The sequence below is a fragment of the Bos grunniens genome, chromosome 7 (assembly GCF_055505025.1).
Source record: "Bos grunniens cultivar Pamir isolate PY7600 chromosome 7, Bosgru_T2T1.0, whole genome shotgun sequence".
In the NCBI taxonomy this organism is placed as follows: domain Eukaryota; kingdom Metazoa; phylum Chordata; class Mammalia; order Artiodactyla; family Bovidae; genus Bos; species Bos grunniens.
The window spans coordinates 25,972,224-25,984,447 of record NC_141171.1 but is presented as its reverse complement, the minus strand read 5'-3'; the positions used below and the strand labels follow the sequence as shown (position 1 = coordinate 25,984,447).

The window sequence follows — 12,224 nt, the reverse complement described above, 5'->3', positions numbered from 1 at the left end:
GGGAAAAGAAAGCAAGTCATGAAACAATGTAAGTGTTTTTTTGTTTTTTTTTTTAAACTTTACAATATTGTATTAGTTTGGCCCAACATCGAAATGAATCCACCACAGGTATACCCATGCTCCCCATCCTGAACCCTCCTCCCTCCTCCATCCCCATACCCTCCCTCTGGGCCGTCCCAGTGCACCAGCCCCAAGCATCCAGCATCGTGCATCAAACCTAGACCGGCGACTCGTCTCATACATGATATTACACATGTTTCAATGCCATTCTCCCAAATCTCCCCACCCTCTCCCTCTCCCACAGAGTCCATAAGACTGATCTATACATCAGTGTCTCTTTTGCTGTCTCGTACACAGGGTTATTGTTACCGTCTTTCTAAATTCCATATATATGTGTTAGTATACTGTATTGGTGTTTTTTCTTTCTGGCTTACTTCACTCTGTATAATAGGTTCCAGTTTCATCCACCTGATTAGAACTGATTCAAAGTCTGGTTTTATTTAGAAAACTAAACCTATACGTCAATGTATATAGAAGAATACTTTCCGGTAAGCTATAAGTTAAATGTTTAACCGTGGTTAAACAGCAGGGTAGGGAATCAGCCTTGCTCTGGAGGAAGTTAATGCATGAAGGAACACTTTCAATTTTTACTCCATACATTTCCACATTATTTGAATGTTTATTAGCATAAACTTCTAAGTTGGCTGACATTGGAGGAGAAAACTGCAACCCACTCCAATATTCTTGCCTGGAGAATCCCATGGACAGAGGAGCCTGATGGGCTACAGTCCATAGGATCGCAAAGAGTTGGATACGACTGAGTGACTAACACATCAGAATATGCTTATGTATTATTTGAGTAATTCTCTTCAAATATTTTAAGGATTTGTTTGCTTCTTGAAATCTACATTGGTTAGTGAAACCTAAAACACTTGGCAATCATAAATGCCTTGGAAAAACTATGTCAACACTCATAGAAGCAGATTTAAAGCTAAACTGTTGTGAAACTTTGGGAGGAATTTAATCAAGTTTTACTGAAGAAGGCTCATATCAGTACAGGTCAACACGGATGGAGCCTGGTCAAACTGCATTAAAGAAGCCCAAAAGAAGTGCTCCAAGAGGAGTTTAAGGACTTGACGGAACAGATGGAGCAAGGCAGGGATCCCTAATTTGTCTATGAAATAAATTGAAGTATTGGCCAAAGCAGTTTTGAAAACATTTTCCCCCCTTGAACAGAATACTTTTGCATCCTTAAAATGTAATCTTATGAAAATCTCGCTGTTTAAAATTGATAAACAAAGCATTTCTCTGAGCAAAAGGACAGCAAGGATTAGAGGACCACCTCCTCCACTCCTTAGTCCAGATAGCCACCTTCCCCAGGGGCCCCTGAGGCCCTGCAGAACATTCCTGGAAAACCACTGGTCTAGGTCCTCTTTAAAGCCTTTTTAATTTCTAAAAGAACTACATTTTCAGTTACTAGATGTAATTTATGTGAGCCAACTAAATGAGAGCCACAGTAAGTATAGTGGAGTGTGTGTGACATGTAAGCAGAATTTGACTGAGGGATAAAAGGAAGGAAAAGCCAAATGGAGTAGCATTTACTGGACTATTTATCTGTGTTAGGTGTTCTGTAAGGGGTTTCAATCCTTATTTTGCTTACTCCTTGCAACCCCCCTGTATTCTTAGCCGTATACAGACAAGGAAACCAGGAGAAAAGGGACTTGTCATGGGTCACAAAGTAAGTACTGAGCTGTAATTCTAACCAGATTTGCCTACTTGGGAAGGGCGCCCAGGTGGGCCAAGAGCACAGTGTTCTACTGGGGGAAAGAGGACCCAGTGAATGACAGTGTGGCCAGGTGCTCAGGGGTGGGAAGGCAACCAGGGGAGACGTCTCCAGGAGGACTTCTCCCAAAAAGAGCACCTCATACTTCCAATTTTTGCTTGGGGTTGCACCTTTTAACAATCTGTTTGGCGAGCAAAGACTATCCTATGCGAAACAATTTCAGGAAAACATGAGGCAGCATGTTATTAGCTATTCAACCACACAGTGTATTCTGGAATTGGAGGACGATAAATGTATATGGCTCTGGTTTCACCCTCTCCAGAGCTGGCAGAGCTAGGGTTGCAGTCAGTGCCTGGAGTCAAGGCATCATGATGTGTATCCAGCATGATACCCTCACACACACATGCCAAAATAATCCTATAAATCTACCAAGTGACCTCAACATCTACCTTACTAGGTAGGGCTTTTCTGCAGGCTAGTCCCTGCTGTGACTTATCATTGTAATTTACATTATTTCCCAGGTAATTAATTCACATAATGGCCAAACAGGAGTCGAGTTATCTTGGAAAAAGCTCAAAAATCTCCCACAACAGCTAGCTTACAAAAAAGATCATCTTTTGTGGAATGCAAACAAAATGGCCTCCACCATTTATTAACATTCACGAGAATTTATAAATCCAGACATGTTTATATTCTTGAATCTACTTATGCCATGTAAACACAGTATCTTCCCACAAGTTCCTCAGAAGGAACCTGATGTACAGCACACTAGCTTCCAGGTCCCATCAAATATAACAGGGAACACTTTGTCTTTTGAGCTGCAAGGTTAAGCAAGATTTACACTGAATTCAGCTGCAATAACCAATGCCTGGTACTTATGCTAAGCCAGGATGCACATTTTTCTGAGTTATCACATTATTCAACTCAAAAGAGAATAAAATATTGGCATATCCCCAATCCAAACCATTCTTCCCATTGTTGTTTGTATAAAAGGAAATTTTAAATAATAATGAAGAAGGAATTCACTGTGGCAAACATAATTTCAATTTTAATGTATCATCTAAGGACCAAGAGTAATTTCAGAGAAGAAATAGCAGATGTAGAAAGCTGGCATGATTTTTTATTCAGAAAAGCAGACAGGAACTGCATGTATTCATACACATATGTGCACAGCTAGTATGACCTGGCAGATAGTTGACCCTCAACATTGATTATGTAAACAAAAGAGAGTTAGCTATGGGACTTTGTGCAATTAGTATAATATCCATTTTGTTTGAAGACAAAGTTTACTTTTTCTGTCAAGGTTTAAAATCTGGACAATACTGTTGTCCATTATGGTAGAATGTCCACAATAAATTATAATTATGTTTCCTTTTCCTTTCTAGCAAAAGAAGGTTCTAGTGGTCAAACATCCTAGCTTTCCCTGTTTATGACCAGAGTTCTGTGTAATTATTAATAGTGACCTTTTAAAAATGTCCTCTATGACTGAATCATGTTGACGTTTGTAGACACCAACACAATACTGTAAAGCAATTATTCTTCAATTAAAAATAAATAAAAATTTTTTAAATGTCCCTATTTAGGAAACCAGTTAAATGATATAGTAATCTAGAAAAATACCACAAAATCACCTTTGTATTACTGGAGATTGTGCCCTGCAGACAATGATCCTTCTCCCAACTAAGAGAGAAGTAGCTCTGAATGCCTTGAAGTCTCTGAACAACCTTTAGGGTAAAACACCTCTGAGTTTCCAGGGAATCTCCTGTCAGCATAGAGGTTGAGCAAGTTTTCTTAGTACGAGGGAAATTAAACTCATTGACCCCAAAGGAAAGAGGAGAGAGAGAGTTTGGGGTCTGTAAATGGACCAGACCAGACCAGCCAGTCCCAAGGCCTACTGATGTTCTGAGAGATGCCTGCGAGGGAGGCAAACTTAGTGTTGAAGGAGTGGTACTGGATTCCCTCTAAGGACTCCTATGAGGTAGAACCTTGGAGTCATCACAGGTGCAACCCACACCCATTCTCTTGGGAGCAATCTCCAATAGTGACATCATGTGACAGCCAGAGGCAATGGGAGCTGACCAGACTCACCTTCTCTCTTTGCTGGGATTGGAAAACCAGGCTCTTGATCCCTAGTGTTCCTACAGACCCAAAAGAGGCCAATAAAGCAGACGGGAGCACAAGAGATTGTCTGAGAAAAAAGAAAGAAAGAAAGGTGGCTTTAATTTAATGCCAAAATTTCAGAGGAACTCACCCAAGACAGACAGAAATAATAGGGCCAAAAGGACAGCAAGCAATTTTAGGTAACACTGAGAGTGATGTGTTGAAGGTACACAGACTGTCCACACCTGGCATTGCTCAAGACCAAGAGTGGCTTGCAGTCTAAAGGGCTCATAATCTATTAGACTTGGGTCACAAAATCTGGTGATGCGTAGGACCTCCCACTTCTAAACAGCTAGCACTGGGGTCTCCTGCATTGCAGGCAGATTCTTTACCAACTGAGCTTTGAAGGAAGCCCTCTAAACGGCTCACTATATGCTAACTCTGTGTTTAATAACAAAAGACCACAGGGCACTCTTCTCTTTGTCCAAACAGAAACCCAGGCTGATTTAGAAAATATTGATGCTTTGAATTTTCAGGACAATGACATGGTTAATAGAGCTTAAAATTGTTTTGAGGACTATCTGAAGCTGAAAGCGTTTTCTACACAGAGGTATTATCAAAACAACTGCCAGAAAAACTGACTCTGGAAACTGAAAGCCAAAACTAACAGTGCCATTGAGAAACAGTACCTCTCTTTTTCACCAGTTTTCATTACAAAGAGACTTCTGTAGAGACACCATTAGAGTCAATGGAGCAGAGTAATGAGAGTGGATAAAGACCAAGAGCTCTAGCGAATCTATAGAAAAGATACCCGTAAAGAAGATTGAGAAGAACCAAGAAAGAAATGGAAGGCAAAATTATACAGACGGACAAGGAGGAGGCAAAGAACATAAAAGAGCCAAATGTGGCGCATGCTTTGAGAAGACTGCTGCTGCCGCCAAGTCGCTTCAGTCGAGTCCGACTCTGTGTGACCCCATAGACGGCAGCCCACCAGGCTCCTCTGTCCCTGGGATTCTCCAGGCAAGAACACTGGAGTGGGTTGCCATTTCCTTCTCTGATGCATGCATGCATGCTAGGTCACTTCAGTCGTGTCTGACTCTGTGCGATCCTATGGACAGCAGCCCACCAGGCTCCTCTGTCCATGGGATTCTCTAGGCAAGAATACTGGAGTGGGTTGACTACTTAAACCAAACTATGATTTTAGGGGAAATTACTCAAAACAGAAGGATGACTAAGAAATTGGAATGTGTTTACAATAATGTATCTCACAATAATGAGTGAGAATCTAAGAATAAGACCCGAAATGAAGAGCGAATTTTAAGTACAAAGTCAGTGTTTATATGCTATGCTATGCTAAGTCACTTCAGTCGTGTCCGACTCTGTGCGACCCCATAGACAGCAGCCTACCAGGCTCCCCTGTCCCTGGGATTCTCCAGGCAAGAACACTGGAGTGGGCTGCCATTTCCTTCTCCAATAGTGTTTATATAGTCCAATGTTTATAGATATATGAAGTGTGAGATGGCATAACTGATCACCTATATAAGCAGTCATAGATCTGACCAGTATATATAGTGAATTCTCTGATCACTAATTCAACAACTCCACAAGATGGCACATGGGAATTTTCCACTGCTTATAGACTGGGCCAGCCCTTCATTTCCATCAGAAGTAATCTCTTTACAAAGAGCTTGGAGTTTCAAAGGGAAAACTACAGACTGAATCTCATCTCTCATCTCAATGAAAGTTGAAAAGAGTTAGTTGCTGCCAATTATGAAATACTTCTATTGTTGACTATTTGGTGGTGAGGTGTCACTTTTAAAAACTGGTTTCACTGATAATTATGGAGCTTATGGTTTATGTTCTAACTGTTCTGAGATTTGGTCAGCAGTTTCCCAGGACTGAAACAGAAGTAGGTTCTTTGCAAAACCATATTCTCAAGTCTTTACTCAAATGTATCAAGTTCTGATTTTGGAGACGAAAAACTCAGTGAGGACCTCATGATTGAGCTAATGAGTGAAATGGATCCCTTTAAGAGTTGTTGTAACATTTAATATAGATTGAATCATTCCATTAATAGCCAAGCACAAGAGCTTGTAGAATTTCACTTTACTCACTATCACCACCCCTCCCCCGCTGCCTCCCCGCCCTCCCCCACCCTGCTGCCCCACATATCCATGAAGGGATTAGATTGTTAAATGGAGTTTCAAAATGTGTTTGCAAGAACTAAACAAACTTAAGCACATAAAGGACATGCTAAGGATCCGGTCAGGTATGAAATAGTAACCCTTGTTTTACAGAAGAGAAGACAAAAAGAATAATTGTGAACTAATCCAAGTAAACAGGATGTACTGTCATAATACATTTAAAATCAAACACAAGGATCTGGCAATCTGAATCAGGAAAGAAAACAAGGAAAACTTCCAGTACCTAAGAGGAATGCCAACCTTGGTAGAGGCATGTCAAAGAAAAATGGGGGTCTCGTTTGTGCATGGATCTTCATTTCTAGCCTGCACTTTGCTAAGGCTTCACTCTGTGACATGGGTAAGACACTCATTCGTTCACCACATATGTATTGATACACACACGGTACCAGGTCCCTGGCATACTGTAGTCAATGCTTTTTTTTTTTTGCCTATGAATTGAAGAATACCTTGATTTAGCAAAATAGATGGAAACAATGTTTCATAAAATAAAATGAGCCATGTCTAGTTTATGCTTGATTGCTTACTAAATATGTGACAACAGCAAACTAGATCTTTGATTTTCTCATTTGTAAAAAATGACTTTTAAACAACTATTCATGTGTGGCTAAACATTAATATAAGTGCTTATAAAATTATAAAATAAGAAGTATTAGGCAAGTTGCTGTTTTCTTCATCCAGAGAGGAGTTTGAATATGTTAGTCGCTCAGTCATGTCCAACTCTTTACGAACCCATGGACTGTAGCCCCCAGGTTCCTCTGTGCATGTGGAGTCTCCAGGCAAGAATGCCGGAGTGGGTTGCCATTTCCTTCTCCAGAGGATCTTCCCAACCTAGGGATCAAACTGGGGTCTCCTGCATTGCAAAAGACTCTTTAGCACCTGGAAAAGTCTGGAGAAGAGTTTGGGACTCTTGAATTCCAGATTAACAGACGTCAGAGAAAGTTTTGTTATAGAAAGAGATGGTTGGTAATCCCGTCCACCCCTCTGCTCAGCTGCCCACAAAATGGACGTTGTCATACCTCCCTGCCCTTGACAGTGATGGGCTCACAGTGCAAGCCAGGGGCTCATTGTATCACATAAGATCCTGAGTCTGGAGCTGTCGTAGCCAGGTTTCTGCATGTGGGGAAAGCTGATCTGGGAGATCGAAGCCAACACTCGGCTTCTCTAGCAGAGATGAGAGACAGAGAACTCTGATGGAGTGTGAACTAGTTCTGGAGACTTCTCAAGGCTTGTTTCTCACATCTTCCCTCAATTCAAACACATACCTTTTTTGTATAAGCTAATTTGCTTTGGTTTCTGTCAACAGCGCAATGGCTGACCCACAGAAAAAGGCAGACACACTCACTCACATATTCACTCCTGGATCAATGCTAGCTATATGAATGCTTGGGGCTGGGAAAGTGGCCAGAACACTTTTCAAAGGGAGATTCAAAGCCACAGTCTCTGGCTTTGGTGGAGATGGGATAAATGCTGATTTGTTAACTGGGTAGTGGTGGCAAGAGGGGAATGAGCCAGGGGTCCTCTGGCCTAGGTCTGAGTTCAGGCCCCCAAAGCTATGCCACTCTGACCTTTAATACACATTTAAGGTATTAGAGGCACAAACAGAATATTAATCCTGACACTGCAACCAAATAAGTTTTTTTTTTCCCTTTGAGTCATTCAAACAGCCTTCCTGGGGCTGGTTTTCATCTATACGTAAGAGTCTCATATTGCAAAGTGTTGTAATTGTTGAAACTCCATGAAAATTTACACTGAGCAAAAATGTAACCATGAGAAACGACATGTGAAGAGTGGTTAGGGAGAGACTGCGATGCAGATAGTTGACTGAGCCCATGCTTGTTTTCAATGATAATATGCATGATAACAATAACTTAAACATGCAACATTACTCTATGACAGGCACTGTTCTAAAGGCATTATGTATGTTAACTCATTTACTTCTCACATCAACTCTAGGAGATAGATACTCTTATTATCCCCATTTTACAGTTGGAAGAAAACCAAGGCACAAAGAAGTAACTTGGCCAAAGCTACAAATTAGCACATCTGAAACAGGAACCTAACTCACGCAATTAGTGTTATCCAAACTCTTAACATCTATGTTATGCGTCTGTTTTTAAGCGCACCTACTTCTCTACCTGGCACAAAGTCGAATTCAACAAGTGCTTTTCAAATGTTAGCACGTGAATAAAGCGACCTTTGCGCAGAAGGCATTGCTAACAACCACGTGATACATTTTTTCAAAGGCATGAAGGCAGTCCTGGAGGTACCTGTCCAGGAAACAAGGCATCCTTTCTCGGGGGTATTCTGCAGCCACACGCCTAAAAGCACGCTCTTTTTCATCATGCTTTGCCTAGAATTCCTCGAGCATTATGTGCAAGGACTAATTAAGTCTTGTTCAAGGTAGGCCAATCTTTGTGTAAGTGCCTTAGAAACTGAATTCTACTCAGCAGGCTGGTAGTACTGTTCCTCACACCGGTGGGTAAAATTATAGGGAATAAACTACTGGAGACAGAAGAGCAGAGGAGAAGAACGCAGTCATCCAAAATTCTCATTTGTTTTTTTTTCCATTTGTTCAACCAAGGTTCCAATTTCTTCTCTTATCAGATACCTATCAAAAAACACAGTTTTAAATCAGGGGACCCCAAATGCCAAGATTTAGTGCCCAGTGATCTGAAAAGCTGATGTAATAATACAAATAAAGTGCACAATAAATGTGATGTGTTTGAATCATCCCTAAAGGATCTTTCCATCCCCGGTCCATGGAAAAATTGTCTTCCACGAAACCAGTCCCTGGTGCCAAAAAAAAAAAAAAAAAAGCAGTTGTTGGGGACCGCTGCTTTAAATCATGGCTTTCTTAGCACCCAGAGTGTTGGCAGGCAAGACTTCCGTAACTAGAGTCTATAATTTGACCAGTGTGCTTACAATTTATTAAAGAATGTGTATTAAGTAAACTGGAATTTAGATCAGAGTAAAATCCTGATGAATAACCTCACTAACCCTTTTCAATAAGAATCAAATTTTCCTACATTTTTACTGTAAAGATTATGTTTCTAGAATCAAACTCAGTAGCTTAATATAACCACTCCTTCAGTGAAATGCTGAGATAAAGTTTATTAATCCTGCCAGCAGAACTTATCTAAGAACTAGTAAAGATCATTGTAATTATTATCTACTCTGTGGTTTTACAAAACAGCCAAAGTTTAGCTGCTTGCACTCTGTCTAAGGGCTTCAAGGATCGAAGGAACAAAATGGCTTAAAGGTTGATTCAAACTCGAATCATGACAACTGCCACCCTTTGGAAAAGTTGGATTCTAAGGACTACTAATGCCTCTCATGTGCTCAGAATAACAGCTGTGGAAAAAACCCATTAGATCACTGCCTCCACCGATCCCCCTGCTGGTTCTAGAGTAGCAATTAGATGCTCCCCAACTCTGGGTTGCTTCACTGGTACAGAGGGACAGGTTTAACTCCTTGTAGTACAGCCAGGTCGGCTGCGAATCTCCAACAGGACACCCTGGGACTCTTATTTTGCTGATCTTCCCCTTTGAGGAAAGGTAGCCACAGGAGCAACCTCACCGGGTGCTGAGAAGACAGAAACACTGCTCACAGGGGACAGTGTGCAGCGCTCAGCCCACGGAAAAGCCCTGCCTCTGTGAGCCCAGATATCTCTCTCCCATCGCACCAGGACTCAGGTGCGTGTCCTTGCTCGTCAGATGACTTTTTAATTCTTGCATAAGCTGTGAGACTGTTAATGGATGTAAGACTCTCTAGATGGAAATACAGCTTGTTTAGAGGCTGGGCTAGAGGTTTGAGGAAGCCCCTTATTGTGAAGACAGTCTTAAGGTCAAAAAGAGGCTGTGCGAGCCAGAAGTTGGGGGGTTTGAAGTGACTAAAAGGATTTACTCTCACTCCTACCTAGAATACTAAAAGCAGCCGAGTTGAAAAGGTAACTCCTTTCCTCCCCTTCTAACAGTTTGCACAGATAAGACTAATTCAGAGATGCTAGACTAGCATAAATTTTTGCTCTTGGGCCCCAAAATGGTTGGCTTTAGAAGTATTCCAGTTAAAATACTATAGCAGAAACCTATGGAGGATCTCTGGGTTTTAGTTTGAACTTGTAGACAGCTTACATCTGTTAAAAAAATATTCAAATATTTCTGTAGCCTAGAATAGACTATACACTTCTTGAGGGTTAGGCCACCCTTGCCCCTCTGGAGCCGCACACTTTACAGAACCGTGTCCATTGCAGCTACTGCAGCCAGCCTCTCAGGTGGACCCCAAGGATCCCAACCTGCTGGTATTCACACACTGGAATGGTTCTTTCCTGCATTGCCCTCAAGTTGGTTTGTGTGAACAACAGAATATGGCAGGAGTAATAGGGTGTCATGTCTGAGACTAGGTTATAAAAGACTTTGACTTCCTCTTTGAATCTCAGTCTCATTTCTCTTTCTCTGTCTCATCACTCACCCTGGGGGAAAGCAGCGTCCCGTGTTTGAGCTGCCGTAAATACAGGTTCCCATGACCTTGTTGTCGATCTACCAAGAGCCAGCGAGGAGCTGAGGTCCACCAACCACCACATGAGTGAGCTTAGCAGCTGCCTCTCCCCAGTCGGGCCTTGACATGACTGTAGCACCAGCCAACTACTTGGCAGCGTCCTCATCAAAGACACTGAGCCAGAACCACCCACTTAAGCTGGGCCTGGATTCCAAAATGCATTTCTACATTTCACGTAACTTTGTAACTCAGCAACAGATAACTAATATGACCACAGAGCCTATACCCCTTCTCACAGTAGATGTTCTACAAAACTCTCTTGACTACAGGGCACAGGGAAGACGACATGGGATATACATAGCTGATGAACAGCCCAATTAAGTTGCACAGTTTTCTCAGTAGCTCTGATTTAAACATTTCTCTTCTGCTCCCCAAGGATCAAAATCATCTTCCTTGACTCCTGGGGAAGACTACCTGGTCCTCTTCTAGGCTGACAACTTCTAATTTCAGCTGAAGCTGAGTTGTGCTCATCTAGTTTGCTTTAAGCTGGTTTTCTTCCCGCCCAAGTTGCATGAGATGTCTCACTGTATGTTCATTTATTCATTCATTCAACAGTAATGAGCATCACTGTTCTAAGTGCTGGGGCTATAGCAGTGAACAAAACAAATAAGGTCCTGGCCTCAGGAGTTTATACCAGCATACACTCCTGACAAGCTATATTTGCCAAACTACAGAACTGTCTTGATCTCTTCTAGCTTCTTGGGCTGTGGATCCCGGCCCAGCAATAGACAGCCTTTACAATGGAAGCCTGAAAGACATACCTCTACAAGAGACAACACCTCTAACAACTCTTAATTACTGGCAGTCATTTAACCCATAATTGAGGCAACTGCATGAAGCACAGTTATGGACACATTCAACGGGGACAGGAATTTGACACACATACCCTGCTTCCACCCCTCTAATGTGTATGTTCCATGGCATTTAACAGTGTTCCTGATATATTATACCATGTCATACCATAGTTTTAATAAATCATAGTTTATCAACTGATATACATTCTGATATGACATTTTCTGCTTAACATCCAACTGGAAGTAGACCATGCACATCAGTAGGATACAACCAATTCTCTTAAAAATTGGATAGTAAATTGTATCTAAAATGCATATGTAATCATATTTCCAAGTCTCAGATGGTTTTTCCACCCACTTTGGCTCATCTTTACTCTAGCACAAACTCTAAGCTGGAGGAAAATTCTTATCTCCCAGGTCACTGCAGCCAGCAAATAAACATGCTGTCAAAATGATGATCACAAAACAGGATTTTCTAACTCTGCCCCCCATCAGCCTCAGTTCCTCCCACAAAGTATAAGAACTCTCAAGAAATGCTTTCTCTTTGTTCTACAAACCAGTCTTCACGGTGGCCAGAGGCTGGTGCCCTGTCCCAGATACAGGGTGACATTCACCCTCAAAAGCAGCAGCCACCATCAATACCCACTAAGGGTAGAACGCTCCCTCCTGAGAGTGCAAACTCTGAGACAAGGTCACCATCTCCTGAAGCTACGAGGGTCCCTTCTGGTGAAACTGTCGCATAGAAACCAGGGATGAGTCTGGGTACTGGGGATTAATTTCAGGGGTGGC

At 41.8% G+C, this 12,224-nt stretch overlaps 1 protein-coding gene across 50 annotated transcripts in view; it reads right to left on the bottom strand.

The window, feature by feature from the left end:
- The window catches only part of LOC147368940 (uncharacterized), a 509,652-nt gene that overhangs the window by 488,140 nt on the left and 9,288 nt on the right, over positions 1-12,224 (bottom strand). For 16 of the 50 annotated variants that reach the window (XR_015166956.1, XR_015166963.1, XR_015166969.1 and 13 more), the window contains one exon: positions 3,872-3,971. The exons of the other annotated variants lie outside the window; for them this stretch is intronic. The gene's annotated coding sequence lies outside the window, so the exon portion shown is untranslated. The remainder of the gene's footprint in view (positions 1-3,871; positions 3,972-12,224) is intronic. 50 annotated transcript variants of the gene reach the window in all.